The 10596-nt window shown below is 36.5% G+C and overlaps 1 long non-coding RNA gene across 3 annotated transcripts; it reads left to right on the top strand.

Moving 5' to 3' along the window:
• The first annotated feature begins 1968 nt into the window (after positions 1-1968).
• On the top strand, positions 1969-10027 carry LOC104610826 (uncharacterized). 3 transcript variants are annotated; one of them, XR_016086000.1, is made up of 4 exons: positions 1969-2298; positions 3613-3922; positions 8602-8674; positions 8751-10027. It is a non-coding gene; the product is annotated as an uncharacterized LOC104610826 (long non-coding RNA). The 3 variants fall into 3 exon arrangements; XR_737508.3 differs by lacking the exon at positions 1969-2298 and having other exon boundaries at positions 3449-3922; XR_737509.3 differs by lacking the exon at positions 1969-2298 and having other exon boundaries at positions 3450-3870.
• Positions 10028-10596: the final 569 nt, after the last annotated feature.

Raw genomic sequence — 10596 nt, 5'->3', positions numbered from 1 at the left:
CCTGTTCATGGGTCAGGTAGCCCGACGGTCTGGCCTGATCCATTATTAAGTTGGGCTTGGTCATAATTTTAGGTCCGTGGGTTCGGGTCCGGGCTTTCTCAAAAAAGACCAGTTTAAGCCCGAGCCCGACTTGATATTATATATTAAATAATAAAAATATATTTTATTTAATAATATATATACAATATTTTTTCTTTGTTATTCTTCTCATTTTTCCAAGTAATAGTGAAATGTTTATTATTTTTGAGTTTCGAAGGTTTTTAATATAAATAAACACTTTTTTATTGAATAAAAAAGAAATATTTTTCTGTTTTCAAATTTCTGGCTGGGTTGGGCTCAGGCTTCAAGCTTTATACGAGGGCCAGGATCGGGCTCAAAACTTAAGCCCAATGGTCGGGCCGAGCTCAGGCTCAGGCCTGAGTGTATTCTGTTGATACATATACAAAGCCCGGCCCATGAACAAGTCTAGTTATGATACAATCAACTAATAGTGAGTAAAGGTTTTGTCTTGAATTTAGTTCCTCTTGATGTAATTTCCTTCATATTTTAATGTTTTAACTTTATCATTCTACAAAAAAAGTAGTGGTAATTCTTTATTTGCTTGTTTGGGCGGATTTTTAAATTTAAAGAATAATGAAGGATAAAAGAGTCTTTTTATTGTTTCTATTAAATTTAATGGAATCTTGTTCTGACAAGGGAGGTTGAAATCCTATTAGAAATTAGAAGGGAGGTATTAGTATTTATTTTAAAATTAAGGGGAGGTTTAAGTCTTTTACCCAAAAAAAAACTAAGACACGTCTCTCTCTCTCTCTCTCTATCCGATCCATTTAACTAAAGTGATGTGGTTTATTGGATAGGGTATGGTTTGGTTTTCATTTATCTGACCTGGTTACCACCCATTTACATTGAATGGTATATTCCCTATTGTTTATAATTAATAATTTCATTTTAATTTATTATAACTCATACCAAATTTAATTAATTATTTTCAAGGTTAACTAAAAAATACCAAAATTCACTTAAAATATATTATTCATATCCATGATGAATTAAAAACTACCAAAATATATTATTTTTTTGTGATTAATATTAGTGATATATTAATAATTCATAATTAATTAATTAGTGATATATTACCAACAAATTAATTAATTAGCAGTAATACACAATTATTTTATTAATGTTAAAATTTGAAATTTAATAATTATTTTTATTAAGAATTAAATTAAGTATTTTAATATCAAGATTAATTAAAAACTCCCAAAACTTAATTAAAAATTTATTATTTATATATTCATCATTAAAGAAAAATTACCAAAATATATTACTGTTTTTAGTAATTAATATTAGAGATACATAACCAACAAATTAATCAATTACCAATAATAATTGATTATTTTATTAATATTAAAATTTAAAAATTAATAATCACTTTCACGAGTATTTAAATTAATTATTTTATTACTATTTTTAATAATTAATAATATTAGTTTTATTAATTAATAATATTACTGTTAATAACAATAGTATTTTTTAAATTAAGAATTATAAAATTTAAGAGTTATACTCATGGGTCCTCAAGTAGTTCAAGCTTAGCGTGACCAAATTTGAGCCCGTGCCAATAATTTGTGATATATATATCTACATATTATCAATATGTTCTACTTGGAAATTGGGTTATAAAGCTCAATACGCCCAAGCCCAAGTCTGACCCAAGATTAATAAAGATTAACAAATTCTAAACAACTCTATTTGAAATGTTAAACAGCAGTTAATGAGAGGTGGAGAGTCTCCTTTGGTGTGTGTTGGATTGCACTTTGAATCGTATAGGAACACATCATACTTGAGATGGGCACTTGGCTCACATGTGGGGAAATTAAATGGCTTGTTATGTCTTTATAATAAATTTTTTAAATTAAAAAGAAAGAAAAAGTGAAAAAATTGAATTTGGGAGTTATGAGCCAAACCCTAGAACTGGGTGAATGCCATTAATGAATAATGATTGCATGCCTCTCTTTCATCTTCAAGCTTTGGAAAGGGGTGGAAATTCTATTTTAAATTAAATTGCCAAGTAATCCCGGGAAGCCTCACTACTCCTTTTGTATAAGAGAAGGGCTGAAATAAAACCAAGCTCTAATCGAATAGCTTGGCGGTTCTACACTTCTACTATCCAGCGACGGGAAGATCTCGCATTCGCATGCTGTAATCCTCGGGGAAGCGCTTGCTCCGGAGGAAAAATGATCTGGTGTTCCCTAGTGAGAGTTCTCTCGCCGGGCTCTGGTTCCATTGACAATGTAGGTGAGCGTCAAAGAACAAAATTTGAGGTGTTCATTGAATATGGATATTCTTAATTTTGAATGTTGGTGTTTTTACATAGAATTCACTTTTTCTATTTTTATTAGAAAATCCAAGTTTTAATGCAATAAAAATAAATAAATGAGAGTGAATAGGGAAAAACTGAACCTGTATAATGGTCGGGTGGTCGTCGGTGATCTCCCTTCCCTTCTGTGTTTTGTATTGAAAAAAAAAGGATAAAAAATAACTTAGCAAAACATGTAAAGGATGCTAGAGAGGGACGGGGAGTACATCTGGTGTATTTGTCGGAGTGGTCATCTTTGACGGAGTTCTCGCCATTAGTTCGGATGGAGGAGTGCAAGGATTAAGAGATGAGGCTAGATCAAGAGTTGAGAGTAGCGGGAATTTGGAGCTAACGTCCGTCCTGTTAGCTTCACACGTGCTGACACTTGGCACCTTCCGATTATGTGGGGTGTTTGTGGAGCGTCCGGCTGTGGGGCGCACATTTGAACTCGAGGGCGCATATTCAGTCAGTGCAAAGCCAATTCAAACAATCATCATATTGCATTGGTAATATCTTCTCATAAAATAAAACATACAAGTATGGAGATGTTCTCGATCAAACGGGCCATACACTGATCGAAGCCGATCTCAAGGGCCAGAGGGTTCTAAGCCGAAGTTGGGGCTCATTTCGGGACTAACGGGACGAGCTAGCCTACACGCGGGAAGAACTCAACCATCCGGCTGAACAAATGGCGCACTCCCATTGTGTGGGACGTTGGTAGGGTGGAAGTCTATGGGGCGAAGATTTGAATTCGTATTTTTTTACGGTTACGAGTTCAGATCTGCGCCCCACAACGTCTCGCACATCTCCGCGTACACGGAGGGGATGTGCCGTAGGACGTTGTGGGGCGTCCCCTTGTGGGTGCGCAGATGTGAATTCGATAGCCCATCATTGAGAATATCAACCGTTGGATTCGAAGAAAGGAATGATTTCGTGTATCTTAAAAATTGGATAAAATGGATACATTCGGCCATCTAGGCCGGTGAACTGGGGGCCCACGGGCTGTTACCATCCAGACCCGAAACCAGTGTGGTGGGAGTGCGTTGTACGCATTCATCGTAATTTAGAGGTTAGAACTTAGAATGTGGAAGTAAGGAAGAAAACATATATATTTACATTTTACAGAGCAACCTAATCTGATTTTGAATCCTCTGTTGGTGAACGTTGTGGTGGTTTCGTGGAACGTCTTTTTTATTCTCTCTTCTTGCTTTCTTTCTCACGCACACTCTTTTCTTCTCTTCCTGAACTTTCAGTGGTATAGAAAGACACAGACCTCCAACTTCGCCTCTGAATTGTATGGGTTTACAATTTAAGAACCGTTTGTTTTATTGCTGTTGTCGGGAGAAGCAAATCAAAAGGAAATGTTGGCGTTTCGTCATGCTGGAATTGGTTTTGGGCACCGTCTTCTTGCCGGCGGTGGTGTTTTGTGGATTTCAAAGAGCCTGAAGCTCGAAAAGCGCCTTCGTGTGGACCAGAGAGTTGAGCTGAGTGAGCTTAGAGCTCGTGACAGGGTAAGGTACCGCCGAATCTTGCAGTATGGGATCGTCGATTTTCCCATCGAGGGTACCTATAATCCTTACACCATCTTGCCTTTAATTCTTTTTTGGTCCGTGGTTGATTTTAAGCTCTGGATTTAATTGATGATGGTGTTTGGCTTCAGCGTCTTGTTCTTGAATTCGCTTTATTTTGCTCCTTAATTTTCTCTTCTTGATGTAATTTATATTGATGTGCTTTTTGATATTCTTTGCTTCTTTACTGTTTTCCTTTTCTTTGTTTAATGGGTTCTGGATTCGGTGGTTCTTGATGTTCTGAGGTTCTTTAGTTTTTAAATTGACAGCTATGTGGGTCTATACTGTTCTTTCTCTTTTGATGCTTCTGATGTAGTTCATAGATGGGTTTCCGAAGATGTTGATTCTTCTTTTCTATTTGTTTATTTTCTTCGGTTTTTGATCTCTTTAGCGCTCTACTGGGTGGGGACCATGGGGTGACCATTTTCTTCGGCTTTTGATGCTTTTGATGTAGTTCATAGATATAGTTCAGGACCAAGGGATGACCATTTTAGGAGGTTTGAATCCCGACTTAGATGTTTCTCCATTGTATGCTCTAGTTCAAAACGCAGTGAATGAGTATTAGTTAGATGCAAGCCTTTGTATTTATGTTATGTGTGCATATACTCGTGGTTTCTAACATATATTGTTCACTGTAAAAAGGTTTTATAGATAATTATGATGTATACATGAAAGCATTATTCTACTTAAAATAATCGCCCATTAAATTATTATTCTTGATGGCATGTAAAACTAAGAACCTAAGCATATTTAACAAATTAAGAAGGTTCTTATATATGTTAACAACCGACACTGCTCTCATTTTTTGAATGGTAAAATAGAAATTTTATTAAATAGAAAAAATCAGTTATATGCAATAGGTGACAAGTTGGCACCTAGCTTACAAAACATAGCATACTGAACTAAGGCACAGTCCAAACTAAGACTGATACAATTTACATCAACTGAATCTCAAGCATGCTCTAAAAATTTTCCCCCAAATCTGATCTGCTCACTTGATCAAAAATCTGGTAACAACACCCATACCCAATCTGCAATTAACTTCCCCACCAGAGCCACCAGAACTTCTGTGTTCTTGAATTTGTCTCCAAAGGTCCGCTTGTTCCTTTCATTCCACAATATCCAACACACAACAAAGGGGATACTATCCTTGCTTTCCTACTTCCCCCAAATCTTGGCCAGGCAGAGAAAATTTCTGCTACTGAACTTGGCTGAATGGCTCTTTTCCCGAATAAAGAAGTGTAATAACTCCACATGATTCTTGCAGTCTTGCAGGTGGAAAATAAATGTAGAACAGATTCTTCGTCTGAATTTCACATGACACAAATGCTTGCCATATAAAATCCTCTACCCTTCAAATGATCAGTTGTTAGGATGCTGTCCATGGCAACCCTCCTATCACTTTCCCCAAGGCCCCTCACGTTCCAGCTCAGTACCTCATCCTTCCTTCCCTCTTCCATGCTCCTTAGAGCAGCTCTTTCTCAATTCTCACATATCCTCTTCTAGCATTTCTTGTTCGCCCCCTTCCTCATCCCACTCTTTGTTAAACCCACTTAGTTCCTTTCTCTTACCCTTCTCCCTCTTGTCCTTTTCAAATTGTCTGAAGGCTCTTCTTGCAAATTCCTCTCCCCCCCAGAAAAACAATCCTAGGGACTTACCTATGAGACTTCCCTTTCCGCGAGTTTGTCAATCACCACTACATCTTTTTGAGCACTCTCCAATCCACCTGGCTTCTCACCCCTTCTCCACTGCTCCTCCCTCTCCCTTCTTCGATCCTCTTGCTCCTCTTCCGTATCTTTTTCCCCTGACTCCTCTCCTTCTTTGATGCCTAGCTTGCCTCCTTCCAATCTTCTCTTTCAATTGTACACTTTTTCCACCTGACTCCTCCTTCCCTTCCCCTCGTCTTCTTCTCCTCCTCCCTCAATTGATGCTCTCCCACTGACTTGGAGACTAAAGGAATTTAAGATTTCAGGAATTCATATCTCTTCCTCTTGGGTTGCTTAGAATGAAGTGTACCATTCCTACTCTCAAGATTTCTCTGTTTGGTTGTTGCTGCACTAGACTCACCTTCTAGGCTCACCTTTCCTAAGACCAACAACCCTTTAGTCACTGGATTTGGACAATGGTCATGCTTTTGTGTCATTGTCACTTCCTGGTTCTGTATCTCATAAGACTAGTGTTTTACGATCAATAGTTTCCTAATTAAGCCAAACCCATTCATCTTCCTAAGCTCCTAAGTTCATGCTCTTCAGTCTATTCCAGCTCAACCTTTTGGTTGTTCGTTTCTGGATTGAGCCCTTTCCCCTCCTAATTTCCCAAACCTCTCATTTGGAGGCTCGATTTTGCTCTATCCGGTTCGACTTCCATAAAGTGGATCCCATTTGAATTCGTGCCTCCCCTACTTTGCCTACCTCTTGACTAAGTCCTCTTTCTTTTACCATAGGGCATGTCGACAGTGCTATCATGGACTATGATATTGTAAGGACCAATTATTGTGATTCGCGTAATTGCATCTCAAACTACCTTAAGATAGACAGTAGTTGGGATTTCCTTGTAAACATTGTAGAGTGTGTGAATATTTGAAAAGGGCATTATTCAATTTTGGCCCATGCTATCTGGGATCTTGGGAGGGGTAAATTGGATAGTCCTAACTCTTAACCTTTAGCATTTTCTTTTACCAATGTTTTATTTTTATTTTAATCATTAATATACTCTTATTTTATTATTATTATCTTATTATTAATTTTATAATATTTTATTATTCAATTATTATTGTTTTATTATTATTTTATGATTATTTAATTATATTGCATTAATATTCTATTATTATATTTAATAACTAATGTATTGATATTTTGTTATAGTATTATTATTTTAATAGTATTTTGTTAATAGTGTAATAATATTTTATTATTAATGTATTATTATTATCTTATTATTATTTTAATAATATTTACTAAGATATTGAAGTCTAATGTGTGCCCAAACAACATAGACAAGTTGTAGGATTTCTTAAGACAATTCTAAATCTACAGATCTACAATCACATCAATCATATCAAGATAAAAATTTGACTGAAAGTCCATTCATTCTAAGGTTACAATTAACCGATGCAAAGTGAAAGTTCATTCTAAGGTTACAACTAATATCAACTTGTTATAGCTATGCATCACAGACCTGTATTTTTTGCAGGCTTACTATGGATCTAGGTTGGGCTAGGCCTGGGAGAAATCCACCTGGGCCCAAAAATTTGCAGGCCAAGCAAGCCAGGCTACTTCATAAACAAGCATCCCTAGTATGCCATCATCATTATCATCCATGCCTTATCCTAGCTATATGGGGTTGGCTACATGAATCTTGATTTGCTAAACCATTAAATTTAAAGCCATATCATTGTTAAATTATTAGTGCCTAAATCAGTTCTGACTACTTCTAACCATGTCCCTTTTGGTCTACCCCCTAACTCTTCTTGTGTCACCCATTGATATCTTGAATTTCAGGCCTTGGAGGCTCTGTAAATGTGAAGTATAACTGGCTTTTTGTTTTTTTATGATTTGTGGTTTTGTTGGTAAAATCTTCACCTTCGTGGCTAAATGAAATGTCATTATTAAACTCGTTTTCAAATGTTATCTATGTAGTTTGTACACAAACTCAAACTCCTAAATACATTGCAATATATCAAGTCATGGCACCATATCCAATAAAGAGAAATAACAAAGAAGAATTTCATAAATACATTTGCAATTTGGAAAACATTTAAAGGTATGTCCACTATTTATCCATTGAATAGAAGCTTAGTTGTGAAAACATTCAGAATTTGGGCATAAGTTATGCAACAACCATATCTAATAAACAACTTTTCACAATTAAGCGTTAGGCATGGGTTGGATAAAAGCTAATTGCTTGAAATGTTCCCTAAATACTATTTCTAGGTGCTCTATGTGCACTCTCAAATCGTGGGAATGAGAGCAGCCGCATGGTGCAAAAGAAAATGACAAAGGTTAGTAGTTAGGACTATCCAATCTATCCCTCCCAAGACCCCACGTAGCAGGGGCCACCATTGGATAATGGCCTTTTTAGATATGTGCACTCTCTACATTGTTTACAGGGAAATCCCAACTATTGTCTATTTTAAGTAATTTGAGATGCAATTACTTAACATATATCATGGAATATAGTGTCAACTGTTAACATATATAAGAACTTCCTTATTTATCTGGAGATAAAAGATAATCTGCAACAACTAATCAATTTATATCAGGATAAAAATTTGGCTGAAAGTTCATTCTGAGGTTTAGTTAGTTCTGCCAACTCTTGACTTCTCCGACAATCTTTTTTTCATCAGCAATTGTTTTGTCATTAAACTTCCTATATTTTTTCAATCATCAGTAGACTTTCTACATTGTTTCAGATTCTCTAAAACCTTTCCACTTTAAGACATTGGAAATGCTTCCTTTCATTTTAATGAAATGTCAAACTGTTGCATAGCAGTTCTGCTGTCTGAAACAAAAACATGATATAGGCGACCACATTTTGAATGATGTAGATGCAATGTAAATATCAATAATCATGCATGTACATTGGCCTCAATTTGTATACGAGTTATTAAAGCTGTGATTTGGTAAGCCTGACTAAATAGAAGAAAACTAATATCTTTTTTTTTTATCACTGCAGACATTGTTCTAAGACAAAAATATTTTTGTCTATGATGTAGCTAATCAATGCATTGGTTGGGTTGATTATGACTGTAAGTTAAACGGACAATGCATGTCCTTCAAGTTTTCCAGGAAGAATGTTGATTAAGTTGTACATTTACTTTTCAGGTTCATTGTTTGTAAATGTCTCCACAATTTCTCGTAAGAATGAATTTATCAACACAGGACAGCTAAGTGTGAGCGGTTCATCAGAGATTGTTCCATGCAGATTGATATCAAGCAATACAGTGGCTATGGTGTTTCAATTGCAGGTGCATCTTTGTAGGCGAAGGATTTGTGTAATATTGGTCACAAGATAGTTGTGTGCGAATGCACGATTATCTATAACAGTAAATTTATAGGAGATCACAATATTGAGCTACAAATCCCCAATGTTCACAACGCAGGTAGCTGGAGCTATCTTCTTATACACAGGTAATTACATAGAACTTTACCTCCCCTTCTCATTTCCAGCCGTTCTTGTGGGTCAAACAACCCTGATACATGTATTGAAATAATCCTGAAGTAAGTACCTGAATAAAAGCCATGATCCAAGAGCAACTCTTGAATTTCCTACTACACATATTGGAACAAAGCCAGCACCCAAAGTTGCTTTTTACGGCTCCAGAGGATCATCTGCAATTTGCAACCATGTTCTAAAGCCTGACCTCATAGCCCCCGGCTCCTTTGTTCTTTTACATCTTGCCCTCTAATAAGTCCTATTGTGAATGAAGGATCAACAAAATTGTTTAGCAACTTCAACATCATGTACGGAACCTCCATGGCTTGTCCTCATGTGGTGGGAATGGCAGCACTTCTAAAAGCAGTCCATCCTGAACGGAGTCCAACGGCCATTCAATCTGTCATGATGATCATAGAAGATTCACTCAATACCACTCTCAAACCCATTACAGAACTCCTAGACGGCGAGCAACCCACCAGACCTCTAGCCATGGGAGCAGGTCACCTCAATCCTAACAAGGCGCTCAACTTTGGACTTGTATATGATGCAAATATAGTGGACTAAGAGAGGCTTCTCTGCGCTCTGAATTACACTAAGAAGGAATCAAGAAGATAACAAGATCGTCCTCGAACTAGTTAGCCCATGAAGCACAAACGTTTGGTGATTCCTCTTCAAACTTCAACCCAAGAGCTCTTCCTTATGATCTTGGTGTAATTCTGTCTAGTGATTTGTGGGGACGTGCTACCCCCCCTCTTGTGTAGCCCCTTCCAATATTATCAAAAAAATAGTGTGTTTCGTTGGAGGTCACAAGCAAGGTTCAAAGTATTGATACACCTCCCTGTATTGTTGTTGATATACTTACAAGAGAAAAAGTCAGTCCTGGTACAAGTACTTTAAGATGGATGATAAGGACGTAGGTCACACCTCCTTGTTTTGGTGAAAATTTTTTAATAATGAATGATGTGGCTTTAACATCCACTTTGAATAAGTTATTGTAGCTATAACTACGGGTGCAAATGTACAATTTGAGAAGGCTAGGGTTGAGATTTTTTTCAAAATTCTTATGGGCCTTGCCTGAAGGCCCAAGGCCAATGCAGTGTATAAAATGCTAAGTTTGGCACCCCCACCTAATTTAATGGGATCCAAAATTCTCTCTACATGCAACACATTAGTCATGATTTCTTTTTTTTTTTTTTTTGTCAAATGCTCTTAATGGACATTTTTTTCAAAAGAACAAAACTGCATTACCTTCTCTACATGCTGAGATACTACTGCCCTGATTTTGGTTAACCATATTATATTTACCGGCATTATATGCTAGCTCATGGGCAATTGTATTAAGAGTTCTACAAACATACTTGATATATATAGTATTAAAAAAGTCAAAAGGTTAGTGGCAGCTTCCTCGAGGTGTATCTCTTGCCAGTCTGTGCATTCTTCTTTTCCATTGATACTATTTACATTACTTAGGGTAATCAGACAAGAGTTGCAGATTTGATTTTCATTGAGATG

This window comes from Nelumbo nucifera, chromosome 4, assembly GCF_055504915.1.
Source record: "Nelumbo nucifera cultivar China Antique chromosome 4, China Antique-T2T, whole genome shotgun sequence".
Taxonomy (NCBI): Eukaryota; Viridiplantae; Streptophyta; class Magnoliopsida; order Proteales; family Nelumbonaceae; genus Nelumbo; species Nelumbo nucifera.
The sequence above is the reverse complement of the archived record's forward strand: the minus strand, read 5'-3'. Positions and strand labels throughout refer to the sequence as shown.